Source organism: Cervus canadensis, chromosome 22 (genome assembly GCF_019320065.1).
Source record: "Cervus canadensis isolate Bull #8, Minnesota chromosome 22, ASM1932006v1, whole genome shotgun sequence".
Taxonomy (NCBI): domain Eukaryota; kingdom Metazoa; phylum Chordata; class Mammalia; order Artiodactyla; family Cervidae; genus Cervus; species Cervus canadensis.
Window position 1 is genome coordinate 49,990,816 of NC_057407.1, and position 27,460 is coordinate 50,018,275.

At 39.4% G+C, this 27,460-nt stretch overlaps 1 non-coding gene across 1 annotated transcript; it reads left to right on the top strand.

Moving 5' to 3' along the window:
• Window positions 1–24,857: 24,857 nt before the first annotated feature.
• On the top strand, window positions 24,858–24,930 carry TRNAR-UCU. The gene has a single exon. It is a non-coding gene; the product is annotated as a tRNA-Arg (tRNA).
• The last annotated feature ends 2,530 nt before the right edge of the window (window positions 24,931–27,460 follow it).

Here is a 27,460-nt window from a genome sequence, read left to right on the forward strand (position 1 = left end):
GATTCAAGGCAGTGGTCTCGTCATGAAAGAAGAGACCACTGTAGAGTAACTATAATCATCCACAGAAGACACAGCAATGGCTCAGGCCAGTCCTGGAGGAGGAAGCGGCAATGTGCTCCATTATGCTTGCCTGGGAAATCCCATGGACCGAGGACTGTGGAGGGTTACCACCAGTGGGGTCACAAAGAGTTGGACACAACTGAGCATGCATGCACGCCAGGGGCAAAGGATGAGAAGAGGTCATTTCTAGACACGCCATGAAGGTTGAGTAGAGATGATACTACAGATGGATTGAATGAGGAGAGAGAAAAACAAGAATCAATGTTGACTCCAAGTTCTAAACCAAGTTCTAAACTGATCTAAACCGAAAACTGTCTGGTGTTATGATTTATAAAGATGGGGAAAACAGTGGAATCATGTACAGTGATGAGAGGACATCAGGATACTGTCAAAGGGATTATGGTTCTATCATTATAAGTAATAAAAACATCTCAATTAACTTATTAGGTGAAACTTTCTCTAACATAAATCATACCAATGTTTTCTTAGGTCAGTCTACCAATACAAAAAAAAAAAAAGAAAGCAGAAAGAAATAAAGGGGATCTTACCAAACTTGTAAGCAAAGAAACCATTAATGAAACAAAATGACAACCTACAGAATGGGAGAAAATATTTGCAAATGATGTGACCAACAAGGACTTAATTTCCAAAATAGACAAACAGCCCATGTAATTCAGTAACAGAAAAAACAAACAATCCATCAAAAAATAGGCATAAGATCACAAATACGTATTTCTCCAAAGAAGTAACATAGATGGCCAATAAGTGCATGAAAAGATGCTTAACACTGCTAACTGCTAGAGAAATGCAAATAAAATCTACAACAAGGTACCACCTCACACTGGTCAGAATGGCCATTGTTAAAATGTCTACAAATAACAAATGCTGGAGAAGATGTGGAGAAAAGAGAACCCTCCTACACTGCTAATGGGGACGTAAACTGGTGCAGCCACCATGGAAAACAGTTATGGAGGTTCTTCAAAAATCTGTAAATAGAGTTGCCATATGATTTAGTAATCCCACTCCTGGGCATATATCTCAACAAAACTATAATTTGAAAAGATACATGCACCCGTGTTCATGGCAGCACTGTTTAAAATAGCCAAGACATGGAAACACCATAAATACTCATCAACAGATGAATAAAGATGTGATATATATTTTCTCCCATTCTGAGGGCTGTCTTTTCACCTTGCTTATAGTTTCCTTTGTTGTGCAAAAGCTTTTAAGTTTAATTAGGTCCCATTTGTTTATTTTTGCTTTTATTTCCAATATTCTGGGAGGTGGGTCATAAAGGATCCTGCTGTGATTTATGTCGGAGAGTGTTTTGCCTATGTTCTCCTCTAGGAGTTTTATAGCTTCTGGTCTTACATTTAGATCTTTAATCATAGCAAACGAAGCAACAGACAAAGGATTAATCTTAAAAATATACAAGCAACTCCTGCAGTTCAATTCCAGAAAAATAAATGACCCAATCAAAAAATGGGCCAAAGAACTAAACAGACATCTCTCCAAAGAAGACATACAGATGGCTAACAAACACATGAAAAGATGCTCAACATCACTCATTATCAGAGAAATGCAAATCAAAACCACAACGAGGTACCATTACACGCCAGTCAGGATGGCTGCTATCCAAAAGTCTACAAGCAATAAATGCTGGAGAGGGTGTGGAGAAAAGGGAACCCTCTTACACTGTTGGTGGGAATGCAAACTAGTACAGCCACTATGGAGAACAGTGTGGAGATTCCTTAAAAAACTGGAAATAGAACTGCCATATGACCCAGCAATCCCACTCCTGGGCATACACACCGAGGAAACCAGATCTGAAAGAGACACGTGCACCCCAATGTTCATCACAGCACTGTTTATAATAGCCAGGACATGGAAGCAACCTAGATGCCCATTAGCAGATGAATGGATAAGGAAGCTATGGTACATACACACAAGGAAATATTACTCAGCCATTAAAGAGAATTCATTTGAATCAGTTCTAATGAGATGGATGAAACTGGAGCCCATTATACAGAGTGAAGTAAGCCAGAAAGATAAAGACCAATACAGTATACTAACGCATATACATGGAATTTAGAAAGAAGGTAACAATAACCCTATATGCAAAACAGAAAAAGAGACACAGATGTACAGAACAGACTTTAGGACTCTGTGAGAGAAGGCGAGGGTGGGATGTTCCGAGAGAACAGCATTGAAACAAGTATACTATCAAGGGTGAAACAGATCACCAGCCCAGGTTGGATGCATGAGACAAGTGCTCACGGCTGGTGCACTGGGAAGACCCAGAGGGATGGGATGGAGAGGGAGGTGGAAGGGGGGATTGGGATGGGGAACACATGTAAATCCATGGCTGATTCATGTCAATGTATGGCAAAAACCACTACAATATTGTAAAGTAATTAGCCTCCAACTACTAAAAATAAATGAAGAAAAAAATAAAATTAAATTTAAAAAAAAGATGTGATATATAGGCAGTGTGTATACATATTCACACATAAATACATATGTGTATGTATACATATATACACATGTATGTATACATATACGTACATGTATAAACACAATGGAATATTACTCAGTCATAAAAATGAAATAATGCCATTTGCAGCTACATGGATGGACCTAAAGATTATCATACTAAGGGAAGAGAAAGAGAAAGAAATACCACACAGTATCATTTATATGTGCAGTCGAAAATATGAAATAACTGAGCTTATCTATGAACAGAAAGAGACTCAAAGACATAGAGAATAGACCTGTGGTTGTGGAGGGGATGGGGGTGAGTGACAGATTGGAGTTTGGGATTAGTAGATGCATACTGTTATATATATATAGGACTTCCCTGGTGGCTCAGATGGTAAAGCATCTGTCTACAATGCGGGAGACCTGGGTTCGATCCCTGGGTTGGGAAGATTCCCTGGAGAAGGAAATGGCAACCCACTCCAGTACTCTTGCCTAGAAAATCCCATGGACGGAGGAGCCTGGTGTCCAGGGGGTCACAAAGAGTCGGACACGACTGAGAGACTTCACTTTCATTTTCACTGTTATATATAGAATAGATAAACAACAAGATCCTACTATATAGCACAGGGAACTCTACACAATATCCTATAATAAACAGTAATAGAAAAGAATATGAAAAATAATATACATATATTATATATATCATATAGATATGAGCAACTGAATCATTTTGCTCTATACCAGAAACTAACACAACATCGAAAATCAACTGTATTTCAATAAAATAAATTTTTAAAAAAAACAGGATTTATGTTGAGTGTTCTTTACCTAAATGAACCATGTTATGCTGCCTGTGGTTGGAATGATGGTTTCACTCTATGAAATTCTCAGCAACTCAGGCTCCTTTTAGCACAGGTGGGTATGAGCTTCATCTTCATGTTTGCAACTGTGCATGCTCAATACAGTCACTAGAAAAGATTAAAAAGGAAAGAATGAAATAGAGCATAGTGTTCATGACAGTACTTCATTCAGGGAAAAAATAAGTTAAAAAATTCTCTGAATTTGTCACATGATACTTCACCCGACATATCATCAGTGAGAATATAATCACACTGACATATACAAATGAAAGACCTGCAAGAATATATTAATAGATAGATAGATAGACAGACAGGTAGATTGATATATATATATATATATATATATTTCTAAATTGGTATATGCCTAACCATGAAGTCAGTTATTGTAGAAGAAGAGGAAGACCTATGTTGAAGGAAAGGCAGAGGGAACTGCAAACTTCATGAACCACTAGAGAACAACATTAGAACTGGGAGATTATCTATCTACCTATTGTACTTATCTATCTACCAATCAATCAATCAATCAATCGATTGCAGAAAGCAAATAAAAGGGATGGGGTTAATTTTCTTAAGGGCATATGTATGAAACACGGGTAGCATTTTTTAAATGAGGGTACAATCCTTATTGAGCACATTACCCATTTCCATTATCTCAAATAAATTCAACTCTTAAAAGTCTATCATTTGAGCTTTTTTTTTTTTCCTTTCAGGCACTGTATTTACAGATGCATGGCAAAAGCCAAAATAAGTTCATACAACTCAGGTATCAGCCTTAAAGGTCTTAGATGAGGGCAGAAAAAGACATCTAATTCAATATTCTGAAATCTGTGTTTGTTTTGAGGTGAAACCTCACAAGCACTATATATGATGACTCAATAAACACACACACACACACACGCATACATATTTAACTGAATAAGAAGTTGCATTAAGTAATATTTGCCTTTACCAGGATAGATACACGCTTGTATTTTTCCTTTCCTTTCCTCTTCATCTCTTTCCTTTCACTTTTTTATTTCCTTTCCATCATTTCCCCTTTACTTGTCTAGTAAATTTATTCCATTAAAATGGTAAACATATAGACCAGTGGAATAAAGCAGTCCAGAAATATATGATATATATATAGCCACATATATGATCAATTCATTTTCTGCAATAGGGCAAAGGTAATCCAAAGGAGAAATGATAGTCTTTTCAACAAGTGGTGCTGGGAGAAATGAATATTCATAAGCCAAATGAATGAATCACAATCCATATATCACACCTTATACAAAAATTAACTCCAAGTGGATCATAAACCTAAACATAAAACCTGAAACTATATAACTTCCTGAAGAAATCATACATAGGAGAAAATCTTTTTAACCTTGAGTTGAACAAAGGCTTCTATGATATAGCACAAAAGAGAGGTGTGCAAAAGAAAAACTAATACATTGAACTTCAATAAAATTAAGAGGAGCTGCTCTTCAAAAGACTGTTAAGATAATTAAAACAGGCCACACACCAGGAGAAAATCTTTGCAAATTATATATCTAATAAAGGACTTGTATCTAGTATGTCAAGACCTGTGAAAACACAACAATAAGAAAATATAACACATTTTTTTAAATGAGCAAAATATATGAACAAAAACCTTAGCAAAGCAGACATGTGAATGACAAACAGGAATATGAAAAAGGGTTCCACATCATTAGTCATTAGAGAATGCAAATTAAAATCAGAATAAGCCACCTCCACACATCTATCAGAATGACTAAAATAAAAGGATAAAAAAAAAATAAACTGGTAATTCCAACTGATGGTAAAAATGCAGAGCAATAGGAACTCTCAAATTTCCCTGACTGGAATGCAGATACAGTATCTATCCATGCAAAAGACTGGAAACAATTCAAGTGTTCCTTAAGCATAGAATGGATAAACCAACCATGGTCCATCTGTAAATGGAATACTAGTCAGCAGTAAAACAGAACAAACTATTCATAGGTAAGACAATGTTGAGGATTCCCAAAGCAGTAGGCTAAGTGAAAGAAACCAGACACAAAAGATTACTGACAGTATGATTCTGTATAGTATCATTTATATGACATTGTTGCAAAAGTAGAACCATAGGGACAGAAAATAGTTCAATGGTTTCCAGGGACTGGAGATGGGTGAAGAGCTGACGACAAATGCAGTTGTAAGAATCTGGTAGGTGAACTAGTATCTTCATTGTGCTGGTGGTCACACAGCTATTTGCATTTGTCAATATCACATGGCATACTAGCCAGAAAGGGTGTATTTTACTGGATTAGATATTACACCAAAAAAAAAAAAAAAAAAAACACCAAAATACCTGTGATGGTTAATTTTATGTATCAACTTGCCTGGGCTAAGGGATGCCTAGGTGGCTGGTAAAACATTGTTTCAGGGGATATCTGTGAGGGGACTTCCAGAAGTATTTGAATCAAAATTCAAAGGTCCATCCATATTGGTGCAAATGACAGAATTTATTTCATTATTGTGGCTTAATAATATTCCATTATATGTATACATATATATATATATTCTTTATTCATCCACTAAAACAAGACTGGGAGCTGACTGTGGCTCAGATCATGAACACCTTATTGCCAAGTTTAGACTTAAATTGAAGAATGTAGTGAAAACCACTAGACTATTCAGGTATGACCTAAATCAAATCCTTTATGATTATAGAGTAGAAGTGACAAATAGATTCAAGGGATTAGATCTGATAGACAGAGTCCCTGAAGAACTATGGACGGAGGTTCGTGACATTGTACAGAAGGCAGGGATCAAGACCATCCCCAAGAAAAAGAAAGGCAAAATGGTTGTCTGATGAGGCACTACCAATAGCTGTGAAAGGAAGAGAAGCTAAAGGAAAAGGAGAAAAGTAAAAATATACCTATCAGAATGCAGAGTTCCAAAGAATAGCAAGGAAAGATAAGAAAGCTTTCCTCAATGATCAATGCAAAGAAATAGAGGAAAACAACAGAATGGGAAAGACTAGAGATCTCTTTAAGGAAATCAGAGATACCAAGGGAACATTTCATGTAAAGATGGGCTCAATAAAGGACAGAAATATTATGGATCTAACAGAAGCAGAAGATATTAAGAAGAGGTGGCAAGAATACACAGAAGAACTATACAAAAAAGATCTTCATGACCCAGATAATCACGATGGTGTGATCACTCACCTAGAGCCAGACATCCTGGAATGTGAAGTCAAGTGGGCCTCAGGAAGCATTGCCATGAACAAAGCTAGTGGAGGTGATGGAATTCCAGTTGAGCTATTTCAAACCCTAAAAGATGATGCTGTGAAAGTGTTGCACTCAATATGCCCCAAATTTGGAAAACTCAGTAGTGGCCACAGGAAAAGGTCAGTTTTCATTCCAGTCCCAAAGAAAGGCAGTGCCAAAGAATGTTCAAACTACCACACAATGGCACTCATCTCACACGCTAGCAAAGTAATGCTCAAAAGTCTCTAAGCCAGGCTTCAACAGTACGTGAACTACGAACTTCCAAATGTTCAAGCTGGATTTAGAAAAGGCAGAGGAACCTGAGATCAAATTGCCAACATTCATTGGATTATCTAAAAAGCAAGAGTTCCAGAAAAACATCTACTTCTGCTTTATTGACTATGCCAAAGCCTTTGACTGTGTGGATCACAACAAACTGTGGAAAATTCTTAAAGAGATGAGAATACCAGACCATCTTACCTGCCTCCTAAGAAATCTGTATGCAGGTCAAGAAGCAATAGTTAGAACTGGACGTGAAACAACAGACTGGTTTCAAATTGGGAAAGGAGTATGTCAAGGCTGTATACTGTCACCCTGCTTATTTAACTTATATGCAGAGTACATTCATGCAAAATGCCAGGCTGGATGAAGCACAAGCTGGAATCAAGATTGCCAGGAGAAATATCAATAACCTCAGATACGCAGATGGCACCACCTTTATGGCAGAAAGCAAAGAAGAACTAAAGAGCCTCTTGATGAAAGTGCAAGAGAGGAGTGAAAAAGGAGGCTTAAAACTCAACATTCAGAAAACAAAGATCATGGCATCCGATCCCATCACTTCATGGGGAAATAGTGTAAACAGTGGCTGACTTTATTTTGGGGGGCTCCAAAATCCCTGCACATGGTGACTGCAGCCATGAAATTAAAAGACAGTTGCTCCTTGAAAGAAAAGCTATGACCAATCCAGACAGCATATTAAAAAGCAGAGACATTACTGTGCCAACAAACGTCCGTCTAGTCAAAGCTATGACTTTTCCACTAGTCATGTATGGATGTGACAGTTGGACCATAAAGAAAGCTGAGCATGAAAAAATTGATGCTTTTGAACTGTGGCGTTGGAGAAGATTCTTGAGAGTCCCTTGGACTAGATGGGGATCCAACCAGTCAATCCTAAATGGAATCAGTTCTGAATATTCATTGGAAGAACTGATGCTGAAGCTGAAAGTCCAATACTTTGGCCTCCTGATGCAAAGAACTGACTCACTGGAAAAACCCTGATGCTGGGAAAGACTGAAGGCAGGAGGAGAAGGTGACGGCAGAGGATGAGACGGTGGGATGGCATCACTGACTTGATGGACATGAGTTCGAGCAAGCTCTGAGAGCTGGTGATGGACAAGGAAGCCTGGTGTGCTGCAGTAGATGGCGTCACAAAGAACTGGACAGGACTGAACGACTGTACTGAACTGAACTGAACTGATTGGCACTTAGCTGTTGCCATATGCTCGCTGCTATGAATAATGTCGCAGTAAACATGGGACTGCATATATCTCTTTAATATCCTATTTTCTTGTCCTTCTATTACTCAGGATTAGAATTGCTGGATCACATGGCCATTCAGTTTTTAATTTTTGGAGAAACCTCAATGTTTTTGTTTTCCATAAGGACCGAATGAATTTACATTTCCAGGAAGAGAGAGCAAGTGCCTGAGGCTGTTCTTCAGAGGAGAGATTTCAGCAACAGGGAGCAACAGTCTCCCAAGACAACCCCTAGGCTTCCCTGCATGGCGCAGAGGAATAAACAAGCCAGGTGCGATGGCGTGGCGTGCTCGGTTGTTGCAGCCTCGGACCTGGCAGACATTAGATGGGGGCTCCAGTGGCCCGCAGCAGAGCCTGGGTTCCAGCCTGGCCCTCTGGCCTCCCAGAAGTCGACAGACTTGCAGGCTAAGCACTAGCAGTTAACCCTCCCCCTCGGGCCTCGGGTGGTCCTGCCTTTCGGCACTGGTCCTCCGATGCTGGGGGAGCGGCTGGGTCAAGCGGGTCCCTACTCAGTCTCGCTGGGGGCGGCAGGAGGGGAGGCAGCCCCGGGAGTGGTGGCCGCTTGGGAGGTGGCCTGAGCCAAACTCCTTGCTGAGGGAGGCGCCCAGGTGTTTCTTCTTCCAGGATTCTAAAAACTACCGGAATCCTGTGAGTCTTGGCTTCCTCCGGGAAGTGGGGTTATGGGAGGAGCCTTTTGGGCCTGATTCTGCTGCTCACTGGGCTACCTGGATGCTCAGTGTATCCCAGCCCATCCTCTTCCTGCCCTTCCTGTGGTCTTATACTTACTGTCCCCCTCCATCGGCCCACAGACCTGAAGCCTCAAAATACAGCCTGGAGGCTCCAGCCTGCAGACTGCACTTTCCTTCTGGCAAACCCCAGGTACTATCGCCAGTGGTCTGGAACACACTTGGTTAAATTCCAGGCCAGAGCTTCCCTGGTGGCTTGATGGTAAAGAATCCTCCTGCCAATGCAGAAGACACCGGCTTGATCCCTGGTCCTGGAAAATCCCACGTGACTCAGAGCGACTAAGCTGGCGAGTCACAATTATGAAGACTGTGCTCTAGAGCCTGGGAACTGCAACTACTAAGCCCACCGGTGGCAGCTACTGAAGCCTGTATGCCCTGAAGCCATTTGCCTGGCAAGAAGAGAAGCCACTGCAAAGAGAAGCCCACACACCGCAACTAGAGAGTAGCCCCCACTCAACGCAATTAGAGAAAAGGACCCCGCAGCAACAACCTCTCACAGCCAAAAATAAGTAAAAACTAATGAAAAAACAATTCCAGGCCAGACACTTTTGGTTTGACTTTGATAACATGACCAGATAACAAAACTAATCTTTCTAATCCTTACTATCCTCATCTGTAAACTGGGCATAATAGTATTGACGTCACTGTGGATATAAGAACTATGCAAAATAATATATGTAGAGTACAAAGCGCAGGGCTTGCCACATTTTTACCAGGATGGCATTAATTTAAAACATCTTATGGGGCTTTTTAGACCTCCAAACATGTGAGGAAAATGAATACACTTCAAGTGCAGAGAATTCCCTGGTGGTCCACAGGTTAGGACTCCCAAGCTTTCACAGCCAGATCTCAGATTCAATCCCTGGTGGGAGAACTAGGATTCCACCAGCCAGACAGTGAAGTCCAAAGAAAAAAAAAGTGTAAGTAGAAATGTCTACATATACTCAAATATGTATTTAATATGCACACATACATACATAATAAGTATGCATAAACATATCTACAAAACACAACTGTGTAAAAGAAAGTACGATGATTAAGACGATTTTTCTCTATGATACTGTTTCATATTTCATACACTGATTCATCAGTATATTTCATATACTGATTCATATTCGTATAAACTTATCTATATTTGTGTTATTTTCTGCAGAAAACATGAATGACTCCTTTTTGTGAAAACAATGAACACATTCCTTTAAAAATGCTGTTCAAGATCCATTAATTTGATTTCAGGTCCTTTAATGGGGTGTGACCCACACTTTTCAAAATGCTACTTTATTTTGCCCTTCCATCTGTCACTAAATTTCTTCTCATACACTCCCCAACTCAGCAGATACTCAGCATTTGTGCCTCCAAGGACAGGGAACTGGCCACCTCCGTGCCACTGAACTTCAATCAGGATTACTTATTAGACAGTTCTTCCTTCTTATGAACCACACTGTTCTCTTCTACCTTTGCTACTGGTGCTGACTCTACTTTCTGATGCTCTGGATAACAAAACTCATCTTTCTTCCACAGGCTAATCCTCCACTTTTTAAAATATACTTACTATATTCCCTTAATTCTTCTCTTTTCCAGGCTAAATATCCCACACTCCAGTCGACTTTTTCTGAAAGCCTAGGCAGAACCTCCTATACTTGTAGGAAGCCCCAGATAAAATGTTTACATTGTAATGGATTTACAAGATGAAATAGTTTGGGTGCTAATCATGACCCAAACCAAAATGACAATGGATAGAGTGGTGTGTTTGGGGTGGAGGGAGGCCAAACAATATGACATATCAGTGTAAAATGAAGACATTTTGGCAAATGAAGAATTCTTTGAAATTGACGGTCAAGATTTACAATTTCCAAGAAAACATGGAAATTATTATCCAAGAAATTATTTCCTATTTATCTGCTCACTCACAGCAATCTAATACATAGTCATATTATTTCACACTATTTAAAAATAGATTATTAGTTCTTATTGATTTCTTTAATACTGCTAATTCCTATTAGTTTTTTTCTTTAAACTGGAATTTAAAATTCAGTTCTGTTCTCTTAATCAGTATTTCCCTTGCTCATCTTGGCCTCAATTAGCAAATCAATAAGTATAGTATGTCTAAAGAAGACTCTGTAAGGTAACTAACTTTTTGTTTACACCATTTTTTTTTTTTTACTGCAATTAGTTTTGTTTGGTTTTGTGCTATATTTTCCAGATTCTGTGTCACATCCATTTTCTTGGGTACCAATTAAGCAGAAAGGGCAATATAAAAATGATCTGGGAATACTGAATTCAGGGCACTTAATAGTTTTTATTGCAGATATTATTCATGCATGTAAACTTAATATAAAATATGTCTGTTTCCATATTCTGGCGGCAGGGTGAGTAGGGGTAGGAGCTAGGATAGAGAATTTATGTAACATCATTTAGAAAAGAATGGAAGAGCCAGAATTCTCACAGTACTTAAATGTAGTTGTTGACCCAAATACACTCCTCCCCAAAATGTTATTTCCTCTACCTAAAATCTCAAGGCAAATAACTTGCCAAAGTCACACACACTTCAAATCCTTTGGTATCAAGTCTAGGTCATTCAACTTGAATGACTTCCATTAAGTGCATCTGCCCATCTCCTCCCTAGGGGGTGCACTTCTTTAGAATAGCAGCTGATGCTTCTTTATTCCCCTCATAGGACCTGCTAAAGTGTGTCTCACATAACATGTGAATTCCTTAATATCAAGGACTGTTAGATCTTTTCACTTCTCTGATCTCAGAGTCAAGAGTAATATTCTCTTTTGGATAGATATGTATGGTGATAGATGGGTGGATCGATGCATATAAACACATTCACAACCTGCCTCCTGGCTGCGAAACTCGTTTTCTTATCAAGGCTTTAAATCAGTGAAAGGCACTAAGGCTCTGCCTGTCCCAGTGCATCTGGGAACCCAGTGATGATACTGCCTTGGTGCCAGACAAAATCACGGAATGTCTCTGCACATCAACGTCTTTCAGAGATAGATGGGGCTGAAAACTGTGTGCTCTTCCACTACAGGACTGTTGCAAAAACCAGTGGTGGTACAGCTATTAAAAGAACCTTTGAAAATATACCTTGAAAGTAGAGAAAAATGCAATCATGTAAGGGGGAGTAAGGCAGAGAAATAATATAAATTAAACAGGAATTCAGGGGGCAAGGGGGAAGAAGAAAGAAAGAAAACTGTGGGAGAAAACAGCACTGAAGAAGGAAGAGTATTTCCCGCACTCCACCCCAGGGTTTCTTGGATGACGGGACTCACAGGTGCATGAGTGCATGAACAGCATGGGGAGAGGACGACAAAATCTGGCTGCATCTGATATGCCTGGCTTTAAAACCTGCCCCAAATTCTCCTTAATCCACTGTGGTGACCTGAATGGCGAGAAAAACCAAAAGGGAGGAGATATATGTGTATGCATGGTTGAGTCATTTAGCTGCTCGGTAAAAACTAACAATTGTAAAGCAACTAATTCTCCAATAAAAGTTAATTAAAATCAAACAGACAAACAAGCCCGCCCCAACACTCACTGGCTGTGACTTTGGGCAAAACAAGCAAACCCTCTGAGACAACTGAGGCTTTAATTCTTCATTTTTGATTACTTATTATCTCAGGCTGCTGGAGATGAAACTCAACTCATATATGAGAAAGGATTTTACACACTATAAGGTAAAGTGCTGGAGTAAGTTGATATACCTCACATTATACCAATATCAACTACAGTTTATAGTAGGTATCAGTTTATCAAGGTCCCCAATTCTCCATCACGCCCACAGATAGTGCCTGATTGTCTCAAAATAAGGTTTTTGTGTCACCAAAGGGAAAAAAAAAAAAAGGCTCTAACAATCCACTCCCCATCACAATCAAGTCAAATGCCTGCTTCTAGCTTTCTTTCCCATCTTTTCACAAACCCCACTGCTCATTCATCTTCTCTGGGTAGTGCCCACTTTTCTACCTCTGTGCTGTAGAGAAAGTCGGGGGAGGTAAGGGAGAGATTCAGAGGAATACACAAGGTCACCCTGCAAGTCATAGTCAGCAGAAAATACTAATCTGAGAGGTTGCTGCACAAGCTTGAAAATTGGAGCTGAATGTGAAAGAAAGTTCCCAAGCATGGCCATTCATTTTAGCCTTGGGGTTTTCCTTTTCCAAAATAGGATAGATACGCATTTTTTCCTGGGTTATTTTCTTACATCACCTTTGGTGATTCATTTGGCAAGTCGTTCCATAGCCTTTTGTTTATCTAAATATGATACTTACAAACTTTTATTGAAAAGTGCACTCAGTGACATTTAATTTTAAGTAAACAATACTGTTATCATTGGAAGTCTACTAATAGGTGCTTATCAACTTATAAGGAAAATGCCCTATTATTAAAATCAATAAGAAATAGATGTAAAATTATCACTTCCATTTTTCTTATACCACAAATGTCTTTTGCTTTTTGCTACAGTTTGTTTTAGAAATACCTTGATAAGAAATGAAAAGGTAACCACATTTCAAATTTTCATGCATTGTGATATTATTAGTCTTTACAGTGAGCTGCTGCTGCTGCTGCTAAGTCGCTTCAGTCGTGTCCGACTCTGTGCGACCCCACAGACGGCAGCCCACCAGGTTCTGCTGTCCCTGGGATTCTCCAGGCAAGAATACTGGAGTGGGTTGCCATTTCCTTCTCCAATGCATGACAGTGAAAAGTGAAAGTGAAGTCTCTCAGTCGGGTCCGACTCTTCGCAACCCCATGGACTGCAGTCCACCAGGCTCCTCCATCCATGGGATTTTCCAGGCAAGAGTACTGGAGTGGGGTGCCATTGCCTTCTCCGTACAGTGAGTTAGGTACTACTATATATATTTTTTTTCTTTAATCAAAGATCAGTCTGATGTTCAAAGGGAATAGTAGTTTACCCCCAAAGATACGGCCAACCAAATTATTCACCTTGTATTTAAGATCCATCAGATGCCAAAATAGATTTTCCCTCCATTCAGAAATAGCCATCTTTTTTACTGGATTAGCCAGCACTCATTGGGTTGGAATACACAGAAAGCCAAATTTAGCTTTCTAAATTTGAATAAGCAAATACTGGGAATTACTGAAAAGATACTGGGATTTTTTTATAACCACAAGCGGGGGGTGGGAAGGGCTCATTCCTTGTGTCTCTCTCTCTCATCTCTTCTCTGCAGACCCATTCACATAGACTGGAATTGCTTCTTACAAATGGTAATAAAAATGAAAAAAAAATCAACTTATTAATCTCATGCCTCAGGCTTTATCACTATAGAAGAACAGCATCTCTAGCTCCAGTTCAAGTCTGAGAAATAAAAAATTCTGGGGAAGATTTCTGACCACACTTGAATTTTTTTTTTACTTTGACTGGGTCAGGTAGTCTTAGTTGCAGCAGGTAAGTTTTTTCTTTTTTTTAAGTTGTGGCAGGAGGATCCTGGTTTCCTAACCAGAGATCGAACTGGTACCACCTGTATTGGGAGCTCAGAATCTTCAGCACTGGGCCACCAGGCAAGTCCATGACCCTATTTGATCCTGTACCCTCCTTTGTACCAATCAAGAGTGGTGAATCAGATGGGTGCAATTATTGTGGGAGAGGTAAGAGGAAATCCGAAGAAAGAATGTGCGGGAGGGACACGGAGAATGCGATGGATTAAAGGTCAGAGAGTAGACACACAATGGGCTTCCCTGGTGGCTCAGATGGTAAAGAACCCGTCTGCAATGCAGGAGGCCTGGGTTCGATCCCTGAGTTGGGAGGATACCCTGGAGAAGGGAACGGCTACCCACTCCAGTATTCTGGCCTGGAGAATTCCATGGACTGTATAAGCCCATGGGGTTGCAAAGAGTCGGACATGACTGAGTGACTTCCACTTCACTTTAGTAGACACATACCACAACCACTTCTAAGTCTAATTCATGGTCAAAGGATCTTGCTTATTCAAAGTTTCTTTTTAAGTTTCAAGTTATCTACATACCAAGACAAGTATACATTTTGAACTAATGAAAGCTAAATATTGATGATTTTTCTCTTTTAAAACTTAAGTCTTGAGTACACAGAGATTTTTGTGAAGAGGAACTGAAATACCTATCCCAGGCAAGTAACAAAAACACCATTTATGTCTGAATTTTTTTAAGGTTTCCCCAAAGTTTTAGTTTATTTTCTTATTAACTGCATCATCAAACAACTATTCATGAGTGGTCAGCTTGTCTGCAGTTGATTCTTAAATTTTTCTGCATTAAAACATCTTATTATATACATGTTCGATACTGTCTATGTCGATCTCAACACAACAGTCATCGGTGTTTTAAAGTCCCAGTTTAACCTCCTACATTTTCATACGAGTGTCAGTCTGAACTAAAAGGATATCATTGTAGTAACAGTGCTATTATTTCTGGTATCCAGGAGTGAAGGTATAATTATAATCGTTAACAATCTGGAGTGCTTTTAAGAGCTCAGCTAGGAAAGCCAGCCACTCTAGAGTGTTCAATCTTTCTGTAATCTATTTTTAAATTACTCTCTAAATATAAGCAAAGGAGGAAAAAATACCTTCAGTGTTTGTGTTGTTCTGAGGGGTCAAATACCTACCCGTGGAGAGAAGTGCTTGGTGCAGATGGCTTCTCCACAAGTGAGCTTTGTCAAAGTTCACCCCATTCAGTCTGAGAAATGGTAATTAATGGATTTTGTCCCATTGTCCTGTCGGAAGGCCTAGGGGCCTACTTGAAACAGGCATTCTTCATAGAAGAGGTCTGTTTACTGTACCTTGATAATAGTCCAGCATTTTCAAAAGAAAATTCACAAAGAGAAAAGAAAATTCTGTTGAATGGAGGAAAGATGAAACTATTGACAATGTAAAAGTGTAAGCATCAGAAAAGAACTCAATACTGAAGTTATTCACAGATTTAAAAAAATACTTTTATACAAAATAAGAAAAATGGTGATGCCTCCGGCCTTCTGCCAGCAGAGTCCTGAGTGGACATATCTTTTTTTTTTTCATAAGGAACTTTCATGAGAGTGTGAACTTTATGAATTTGACACTTCTGAATTATATTCACTGTCATTTAAAAAAGAATGAGTTCCAGCTAATTTTGGAGCATACGAAGTATTGCTTTGCTAACACCATTCATCAGAATGGGACTTTATCCCTTAAAATCTCAGAATGGATTGATCATTTCCATAATAAAGACTTTCAAAGCCATACTTTACTAAATTAAAAATTATAATTTGCACCAAATACCACCTCCTATTTTTGAAGAATTTGCTAGATAAATTATGAAAATATATATGCAAAGTAAATACAGTTCCTTCTAATTTGATTATAATGGTTTTGCATATCCCCTTCCTGGATCACTACCTTGTCATGGTGTAGGGGCTTGTGTAACTCAATGAAGCTATGGGCCATGTCATACAGAGCCTCCCAAGATAGATGGGTCACAGTGGAGAGTTCTGACAAAATGTGGTCCACTGGAGGAGGAAATGGCAAACCACTCCAATATTCTGGCTGAGAGAACCCCATGAACTGTATAAAAACCACACATATTTTAAAATGACCACTTGGGCAGAGAATAACTGTGGTTATGACCTACAGAGAGGGCAGCTCTCTTGGAGACATTCTTTAAAAGGCAAAACTCTTATCTATTCACTGAAGTGGGACTTTAATTAGAAAACCACTTGGTGGGACTTCCCTGGCAGTCCAGTGGTTAAGACACCACGCTTCCCCTGCAGGGGGCACGGATTCAGTTCCTGGTCAGGGAACTAAGATACTGCATGCTCCACAGTGACACCAGAAAATAGAGAACCACCACCACCACAACACAAAAAACAAAACCAGAACAAACAAACAAACAAAAAACCAACCATATGGTTAGCCTGATGACAGTGGATGAATATTCTTGAAAACTACATTTGTTTTTAAAATAATTTATATAGCTCTGACTTACTTAGTTAAAAGGTATTTAACTTTTTTTCTCTTTGAGCTCTAATGCATTGTTTCCCAAATGCATTGTTTCTTTTCCACGGAAGCTAGCATCCTAGGAGATTTTCTATAAATGTGTCATGGGTAGAAGAAAAACAGTCCCACGATGAAATACAAATGGTGAGCAATCCCATGTTACACTATTCTTTTAGAGATTCACATTGCACTGAGGGTTAAAGAAGCTCTGATAAGTCCTTCACTTAAAGGCTAATCAAGGGACTTCCTTGGTGTTCCAGTGGCTAAGACTCCAACTCCCAATGCACGGAGCCTGGGTTCAATCCCTGGTCAGGGAACTAGATCCCATGTAATGCAAGTAAGTCCTGGTGCAGCCAAATAAATAAAGGCTAGTCAATTTTATTTAATCACAAAACTATATCCCATACCCCTTTCACTATTTTCTAGCAGCACTTTACCTTGTATCTCGTTCCACCCAGACGGTGGCAGCAACCCCAACGCTGATTTCCCCACTTCTGTCCAGGCACCCTGCTATCACACAGCCAATAATGTGCCATTTAAAAATACAAATCCAATCTTTCTATGTTCATGCTTAAAGCCATCCAGTGGTTCTGTTGCTTGTATTTCGGATAAAACTATATTTTTACCAGCACTTCAAGAACCTACCTCAGTTGGGCTGCATGACCAGAGTATCTCACTTGTTGGGTCCATATCAGACTGGGAATTTGCATTTCTGGGAAGCTCCCTGGTGATTCTGATGACACGGGCCCACACTTTGAGAACTGCTTTCCCGAATGAACAGGTCCCTTTTCACATCTCTGACCTGGCCCCCTGTCATTAGACTCCAGCCATAGTGACCTTTCAGCAACATTTCCTCCTGAAATCTCTTGCCTCCTGAAATCTCAGCATGGCTCATCCCTGTCTTCAGATTCCAAGAAGAATATCAGATCTTCAGACACACATTTCATGACTCCTCTTTCTAAGTGTTCTTTCCTGTCAGAGCCAGGAGCAGTTGATCTTTTCATATCATCCTGTTAATAATTATTAAGTTTATAGCATTTGTAACCCTCTCTGATGTTCTATATTCTTGTCAATCTCACTACAGTATAATTCCTGTGACAGCAGGGACTTCGTCTCTCTGCTATGCCTTTAAGGCTTAACTTGGACATAGATCCTTATTTTCAAAATACATTTATTAGCAGATTACAGGAGACACGTCCTTTAGAAAAGAGTTTGGGAATTGTTGACTATCTTTGTTGGGAAAATTGTCCTTCAACTTAAGATATGTAACTGCAAATTTAGGGTATAGTCCAAAAAAATCACCATCATCCACTGTAGAATTCAGAGGTCCCCAAGACCACCCTCACATTAGATGGTTTGCTAAAGACTTGAAAAACACATTGAAAGCTGTTATACTGAGAGTTATGTTTTGCCTCATTGAAAGGATACAGATTAAAACCAGCCAAGAGGGGAATTCCCAGGCAATCCAGTGGTGGGGATTCTGTGCTTCCACTGCAGGGGAACAGGTTTGATCCCTGGTCAGGGAACTAAGGTCCCTCAAGCCCCGCAAAAAAGAAAAGAAATCAGCCAGGAGGAAAAGTGCCTAGGACAGAGGCCAGGGACATTCCAAACATGGACCTTCCAATCCTCCAGTTATTCCAGTTATCCCTTTTCCATGAGTTAGACAGCACTGATTCCTCCCAACAAAGATACAGATCAGCATACAAGGGGTATTGATGACCAGGGAGTTCATTCTCATCTTGATATTCAGAAGTTTTATTGGAGCTTGATCATGTAAACTCAGTTAACCTTCCATGTGGCTAAGTCTCCAACTCTTCCAGAAGTAGAGCAGATTCCACCATAAGTGGTTGGCTGCCAGTGGCCCAAGGCCCCCTTTTATCAGGTGGGACATTGCACAAATCTAAACATGACTTCCCAGGAGCCGAGGGCAAAGACCAGAAATGGGGGGGAATAAGGTTAATTCTTTACTACACAGGTGCTCTACAGACTGAGTGATAATGCATTTGTCCTTTTATCATACAGAAATCCCTTTGAGAAAATTGACTACCAACTAGCTCCTTATCTGCTCATCTGTTTATTCATCTATTTATTCATTTACTTGATGCTAAACTTATTATGTGCTAAATTAAGATCCTTTCCCTCAATGAACTAAGAGCCTTATAAGGAAGGCAAACATATAAGCAATGCTATAAAGGAAATACAAGATTTTTAAAGCTGTGCAGGGACTGAGCAACACACCAAGACAGGGGTGGAGAGAGGTAGCCAGAGTATTGTGCAACTATATCTTCCAAATGGTGCAGAATTGGAGATCCTAATTTATCATCCATGAAACAAAGCGAGGGAACATGTGGTTGATATTGCAATAATGCCTACCACCTCTAATTCATGCACACCTCTCTGTGATCACCCTCTTCTAATTTATTATTTTGTATTTTTAACACTGTTGGGCTGTACCCTGCAGGCCTACAAGCCCTGGATTTTCCCAGCTTCAAGCCTGAAGAAAGAGCCTGGAGTCAGCAACAAAGACCTCAGCGGTTTAATGGAAGGGGGATCTTATATGTCTAAAGCAAGGTGGTGGAGAGACACCCCACCGTGTGTAGCAAACAGCAGGACAGAGCATCAGTCTATCGGGGGCTGGGGAAGGTTACCAGTTATAAGGCAAATTATTAATACTTCAGGTTGGCTCATTGGTTACCAGGGAAACCAACAGAGGAGCACACCCCTCATCTCCCCTTTGATAAAATCAATCACTTAGCTGGGGTAGGGGCAAGAGTGTAAGAGGGTCAGTCAGCTGAGGAGGCAGGGGTAAAGAGGGTGCTTGTCAGGCAGGGGGTTTACAGAGAGCAAGAGAACAGCCACCTGGAGGGGCCTGACCACACGAATGGCTTTCTGTCTATGTGCCCATCTATCTTTCTATCTAACCAACCATCCATCCATCCATCCATCCATATCTATCTATCTATAGGAAAGCACATGAAATCATAACTGTAAAGGTTGATAAATTACCAAAAAATGAACACAGCAGTAAACCATTACCTAAATGAAGATCAAGAACATGACTGGTACCCCAGAATCCTCCTTCATATTCCTTCCAGTTTCTACCTTGTTCCTCCTGCCTCCCATCAGTACCCCATAAATGAGTTTTGCCTGTTCTTGAACATCCAAACAATGGAAATAGGGCAAATATATTCTTTTGTTTGTAGATTCATTTGCTTAATATTACAGTGAATGTGTCCATCCATGTTATTCTATCTGACTGGCCCATTCCTTCTCATTGTTGTAGAATATTCTACAGAATGAATACATGTCAGTGTACTACTTTGCTGCTATCAGTATTCTTTCATAGATATTTTGATGCATACACAGAACATAAAATTTCCTAGGGATAGATGAGAATGTGGAAACACTGACTCACAGGGTTTGATTGTGTCCAAATTTAATATATTGCCAAAATATTTGATAAAATAGTTGTACATATTTTTTAATCTTGCTAGTAGTACATAAGGGTCCTGATGTTCCATTTCCTCATAAATTCTTGGTGTTGTTAATGTTTTCATTTTAGACTTTCTGCTAGATGTGTGATAGTATCTTCTCATTTTTATTTGAAGTCTTCCTTTTAAAAATTAAAATTGAGCACCTTTTTTCTATGTTATTGACTATTTGAGTAATCTTTTTGGTTTTTTAAGGTGTTTATTAAAACCTTCTTGTGATATTTTATATTGGTTGGCTGGTCTTCTGTTACTGAATTTTAGGAATCCTTTCTGTATTTAGAATTCTACTTGGTAGTATATCTGCAGATATTATCTTTGAAGGATCATACTGGCTGCACTGAAGCAAGATAAAATCAAGGCAGGGAACCCAGTCATGGTGCAGATGTTCCCAAACTTCTCTCTCTAGGAGTATTTTATCCCTTGGTTCAAAATCCTATATATGAATTTTTAGAGAAGCTTTATTTACAATTGCCAAAAATTAGAAGTAGCCAAGATGTCTTCTATAGCTGAATCAAACAAACAGTGAAACATCAATACAATGGGATATTATTTGGCAATAATAAGAAACCAGGTAGCAAGCCATGAAAAGACACAGAAGAAGCATCAATGTGTAATGCTAGGTGAGTGAATAGGGTTAAGTGAGTACATGAATCAAAGGTCTGAAACATGAATTTCAGGTCTGAAAATTCTACATACTATATGATTCCAACTAAATGACATTTCTGGAAAAGGTAAATATATGAGACTATTAAAAGGGCTTCCCAGATGGCGCCAGTAGTAAAGAACCCACCTGCCAGTTCAGGAGACTTAATAAGAGACACAGATTCAATCCCTGGGTTGGGAAGATTCCAACTAAATGACATTCTGGAAAAGGTAAAAATATGAGACAATTTAAAAATGAGTGCTTATTAAGACTTGAGGTGGGAATAGGGGGAAATGAATAGGTCGGAACATGGGAAATTTTTAGGTGAGTGACACTATTCTGTATGATATGGTCAAGGTGGATGCATTTATAATTATTTATGAATATGAGATCTTATTTTAATTTTTTTGTAAAAGGGTCTAACCTTCCCCCTCCACCCATATGGGCTCTTCTGCCTATACCTAATGGTAACAACCTGGCGTATGCCCGTTTATTAGTTTTTTCAAACTTATATCATCATATGCCAATATGCATAGGGCCTTTCTCATTGTTCAGTTAGGATCATATTACTAATACGTCTCTAACTCTACAACTAGTTTGGAACCATACCACAATTAATTCTGCCATTTCTCCAGAAACAGAAGACCACACTAGACATAGTTTTCATCTCTCTACATGTAATAAACATATTCCTGATACATTATTATGCTGCATGGTTCTTTTTTTCTATTTTTTGCTGTACCATTTAGCATACAGGATCTCACTCTTTTGGATAGTTATAAATTGGAATCAAGATTGCTTCAGGCAGCAATGTAAATTTCTTTCTTTTTTTCTTCTATTTTTGGCCCTGCGGCATGGCATTTGGGATCTTAGTTCTCGATCTGGGATGGAACCCATGCCCACTGCGGTGAAAGTTCAATGTCCTTCCTAACTACCGGACCACCAGGGAAGTTACAGCAACATAATTGTTACTTCATGCACCAACAAGGACATTATGTAAAAGTAGCATAGCCTTCCTGGTTCCCATTATCCTTAACTCTAACATAGACAATAATAATAACATCAAGTATTTTTCTTTTAAGATAATCTGTCCATGTCAAAGCTCAACCCGATGTCTGCGTTGAATATAACACATTATGCATGGTTCTCCAACTGCATGCCTAAACATATAATACTTCAACTTTTATGAAGTGTCGCACATCATAGAAGATGATGAAAATCTCCTCTAATTTTGTTCTTTATTTCTGTCATAACCTGATGCCAAATCAATATACTGGTAGTACAAAAACTCAAATGGGTAAGCAAGACACTGATATAAACAGAATTAAAAATCTAAATAGACTGCTAATCAACAAATCTATAAGTGTATTAAGAGATTACCACACCAAGCAGGCTTTATTCTAGGAAGGCAGAGGTAGTTTAATTTCAGCAAGTATTAAGCTATTCTAATACTTTGAGAGTTTCAAGATTAAAGGATGCAACTCAGTCAGATGCCAAAAGCAGTAAAACATTCAATGTTTGAAAGATAAAATTTATTACATTAGCTAAAAATAGAAGCAAATTATATATCTTAATACTACAAAGATTTTCTATTAGAAACAAAGTGAAATAAATTTTTTAAATTTATTTATTCTGACCAAAATCAAATGAGGAAGGAGAAAGGAAAGACCTACCACAAATATATTTTTTAAACATGGCAATGGAGTGTGTAATAAATAGTGAAAGTCGCTCAGTCATGTACGACTCTTTGGGACCCCTTGGACTATAGCCCATGGAATTCTCCAGGCCAGAATACTGGAGTGGCTAGCCTTTCCCGTCGCCAGGGGATCTTCCCAACCCAGGGATCAAACCCAGGTCTCCCGCATTTCAGGTGGATTCTTTACCAGCTGAGCTTTGCCCAGTGTAATAAACAGATGACAAGACAAACAGTATATGGGCTTACTTGGTGGCCCAGTGTTCAAGAGTCTGCCTTGCAATGCAGTGGACATAGGTTCAGTCCCTGGTCTGGGAAGATCCCATGCTGTGGAGCAACTAAGGCTGTGAGCCACAACTACTGAAGCTAGTGTGCCTAGAGCCTGTGCTCTGCTACAAGAGAAGCCACTACAATGAGGAACCAACGCAATGAGAAGCCTGCACACTGCAATGAGAGAGTAGACCCCATTTGCCGCAACTAGAGAAAGCCTGTGTGCAGAAATGAAGATGCAGCACAGCTAAAGATAAATACATACATAAATAAATAATGAAAAGATAAATAGTACATGAACACTGGAGCAGAAAAAAGCACCCTATCACTTATTTCAATTAACATATGCTCTACATAGAAAAAAACAAAAGTTCAAGGAAGTAAGTGAAAACAAAACATCGACGTAAAGTCCTTTCTAGGACAACAGCTATACTGGAAAAAGCAACCGGACAAATGAGCCATTTGCAGTAAAACTAAAAACTTGACCAAATCAGAAAAGCCTTAACTATAAATGTAAAGGGTCTATCATAAAAACTAGGATACTTCAGTGAAGGCCACAAGGAAAGAGCTAAATAAAAGGAAAGTCAAATGTTACACAGTAATAATGTGGATGATTTTATCTAGGAGATAATGTGAAAAATAACCCTTATTATGATAAAATTATGAGAGACAGGGTAGTCCTTTCAGATTTTAAACATACTATGATGGTATAATAATTCAGCTAATCTACTATTAGTGAAAAAATTGATCAATAGAACAGAAGAGAGTTCAGAATTAGACCCATTAGTTTGTAGAGATTTCACTTCCGATGTAAGTAAAATCTCAAATTTTTGTTGGAAATATGTGAAAGTCAATAAGTATTGCTGACACAAAGTTAGAGTACTTGTTCAAAAGCAGAAAAGATAGAGCAATAGGGAGAGAGAAAGGGGGAGAGAGAAAAAGAGGGAGAGAAAGTCAGAGAGGGAGGAAGGGATATAAAGGGTCTGGTACCAAGAAAAGTAATACCAGAAGAATATATATGGTAGTATTAGAATACTTTATGCACATGTAACTTGATGATAGAAAACTATTTCAAGATGCAACATCTAAAAGTCAAAAAGTAAGATGGTGACAGAATTGATTTCACACATATCACATGGACTGCAGAAATTACCATAAGAGTTTGCCATGTGACAGATGTGGAGATGTGTTTGTAATGTGGATACAAAATAAAAATCCATATTTATAACCAACTAAAAGATCTCTTTTGGTAATAAAAAAGGGACATATAATATATATAATTAATCATTAACTTATGAGGGACTTCCCTGGCTGTGGTTAAGACTCTGTACTTCCACTGTAGGGGCAGGGTTCAATGCCTGATTGGGGAATTAACATCTCACAAGCTGACGAAAGGGTGAAGGGAAACAGGATACCTTAAAAGCCAAAATAATTTTTAAAAAATCATTAACTTATGAAAAGATCATTATCCTATTAACACAAACCACTTCTGATCCCCATCTGTCACTTTTCACAAAGGCTTTCTCTCCCAGTTTTATTTTTATTATTTATTCTCATCCAAAATACCATTCTACTTCTTTCCCTATGAAATGATTATGCTGACAGTAATATATTATATATTATCACTAATCGATCTTCAGAACTTCTCTTTCTCTTTCAATACATGCAGGAGAGAGACAGAGATAGAGAGAGACAGAGATTTCTATAGGTCGATCTATCTATCCATCTATCCATCAACACATTTCCACTGCCTTTGTCAGTTATATACGCTAAAGTTAAGGTCACCTATTTAGGAATAAATGGGATCAGGAAAGAGAAGCCTGGCAAGCTACAGTCTACAGAGATGCAAAGAGTTGGACATGACTGAGCCACTAACACCTTCACTTTGCCCAGATAGCTCAGTCAGTAGAGCATCAGACTTCTAATCTGAAGGTCCAGGGTTCAAGTCCCTGTTTGGGTGTCTACTACTTTGGGCTTCCCTGGTGGCTCAGATGGTAAAGAATCTGCCTGCAATGCAGAAGACCTGGGTTCAATCTCTGGGTCGAGAAGATCCCCTGGTGAAGGGAATGGCTACCCACCCCAGTATTCTTGCCTGGAAAATTGGACATAGGAGTCTGGAGGGCTACAGTCTACGGGGTCACAAAAAGTCATACACGACTGAGTGACTTACTTTCACTGATATTTAGGATGGAAACATTTCAACAGACACCGATGAAACTGAGAACCTTGACCTGCAAAACTCCCTTTCTCAGCAAAAGCAGCTCCTTTCTGTCATAGGAGGAAAGCAGCCTCCACTGCATGAAGACATTCAATGACCTTTTCCAGGGCCAAGTTCTTCACAAGAAGATACTGATTCACCTCTAAGCCAAAATGCACTACCCTCCAAGGTCCCTTGGCACATGTGTCATATAAACCCCTGCTGAACCAGTGAGACACTTAACATTCGACTCTAGGACGAATGTGGGGAATACTGGTGGAAATGAGACTCTGAGGATTTTAGACAAGAGAGTTCAAAATATAGGGGCTGGATTGAAAAGTTTCTTAGTTGGTATATTGAAGCTTGAGTTCAGTAGTGTACTAAATTCAACAAGATTGAGATTCCACAACTTCTCTGGAATACCATAGGGAAAGAATCTTAAAGGTGGAGGGATATGGGAACATTGAAATAGACTACACCTCAGGGGAGCTCAGATGAAACTCTTCACTAAATCAATTAAAAAAAAAGAAAAACTTTGATGAAGGGGCATCAGCATCCTTAAAAACCTCTGTTATGACTGATTATCTACCATAGTCTCTTTAGTCTGAAGATACAGGGGGGGACTTGGGCTCCAATTTCAACGTTATGAATTTGGGCTTTCTATTTTAGTGAGAAAAACATGACCCTGGAGTGGCAGATGCCACATGGTGGCACTTTATCATCCCTAACTAGGTGGGTGCAATTATGGCAACAATCCACAGGGGCAGAGTTAATCAAAGCATTTTGACTTTCAGGATGTATGAATTTCACAGAGTCCATAGGAATGAAACAGATGGGAAACTTACTAAGATGTTACTTGACTTATATAATCAGATCAACTCTACATCAATGGAGAGAAAACTGATTGAGTTTCCATAGCCACTAAATAAAATTGGAAAATGAATGCCTGGGAAGTATAGGGAAGAAGCACTTGGATATTCCATTCAGAATATGAAGAGAATGAAAATATATTTGTATAACATGAGAATGCTAACAGGTTGCATTCAGTGTGATGTCAATCACACTGTCAGTATCGAGGTGGAAAGAAGGACTTATCCAATGGGACTTATCCTGGGGCTTTCAGCAAGCCTCTTTCCTCAGCTATCCCAGGTGTTTCCTGCTGGACTCATGAAAACAGCAGCCACTTGGGTGGTGGCAGAGGCTGCGTGTAGTATGAAACCTGCATGAAATCCCCTCACCACACTGACCTGACTGCTGGACCTACTGACGGTGCAAATTGCCAATGCTGTTGCTGCTCTTGAGTCACTAAGTTGTGTCTGAATCTTTGCAACCTCATGGCCTATAGCCCACCAGGATCCTCTGTCCATGGAATTCTCCAGGCAACAACACGAGTGGGTTGCCATTTCCTTCTCCAGGGAAACTTCCTGACCCAGGGATCAAACTCGGCTCTTCTGCAACGGCAGGCAGATTCTTCACCACTGAGCCACCAGGGAAGCCCATAGCAGAGGTCCAGTCCAAGCACCAATACAGCATCATTCCCAACACTGATGGGCAGGGGGGACCAGCCAGCCACCTAGTTGATTACACATGACATTTTCCATCCTGGCGAGAAAAGCAATCTGTCCTTATAGAAATAGATACATCTTCTGAATGCAAATTTGTCTTCCTTGTCCTAGGTTTTTCTATCAGGTCACCTTAGATTGACAGAAATGACATATTCACACATTATTTTTCAATGGTGGAGAACTTCATTTTACATGAAAGTAAGTGATGGGCTTAATACCTATTGTGTTCACTTGTCTCTTCATGTTCCATCACCCAAAGGCAATTGGATTGATACAATGGTGACATGGCCTATTAAAGATAGTCCTGCTATCAGTTGAGAGATACAACTGCATAGGTTGGGATATGTTTAAAGGGTGTGTGTGCTTAATCGCTCAGTCACATCCAACTCTTTGCAACCCTTTGTACTATATATAGCCCACCAGGTTCTCTGTCCATGGGATTTTTCAGACAAGAATACTGGAGTGCACTGCCATTATCTTCCTCCAGGGTATCTTCCTGACCCAGGGATCAAAACTGAGTCTCCTATGTCTCCTGAATTGCAGGCAAATTCTTTACCTGCTGAGCTATTCAGGGAAGCCCTTAAAGAAGGTGAGATACTCTTTAAACCAGTGGCCAATATATGATGGCATTTCCCTAAAAAATACACAAGTCCAGGAACTTAGGGTAGATATAGGAGGATTTGGGGGCTTCTCTAGTAGCTTAACTGATAAAGAATCCATTTGCAATG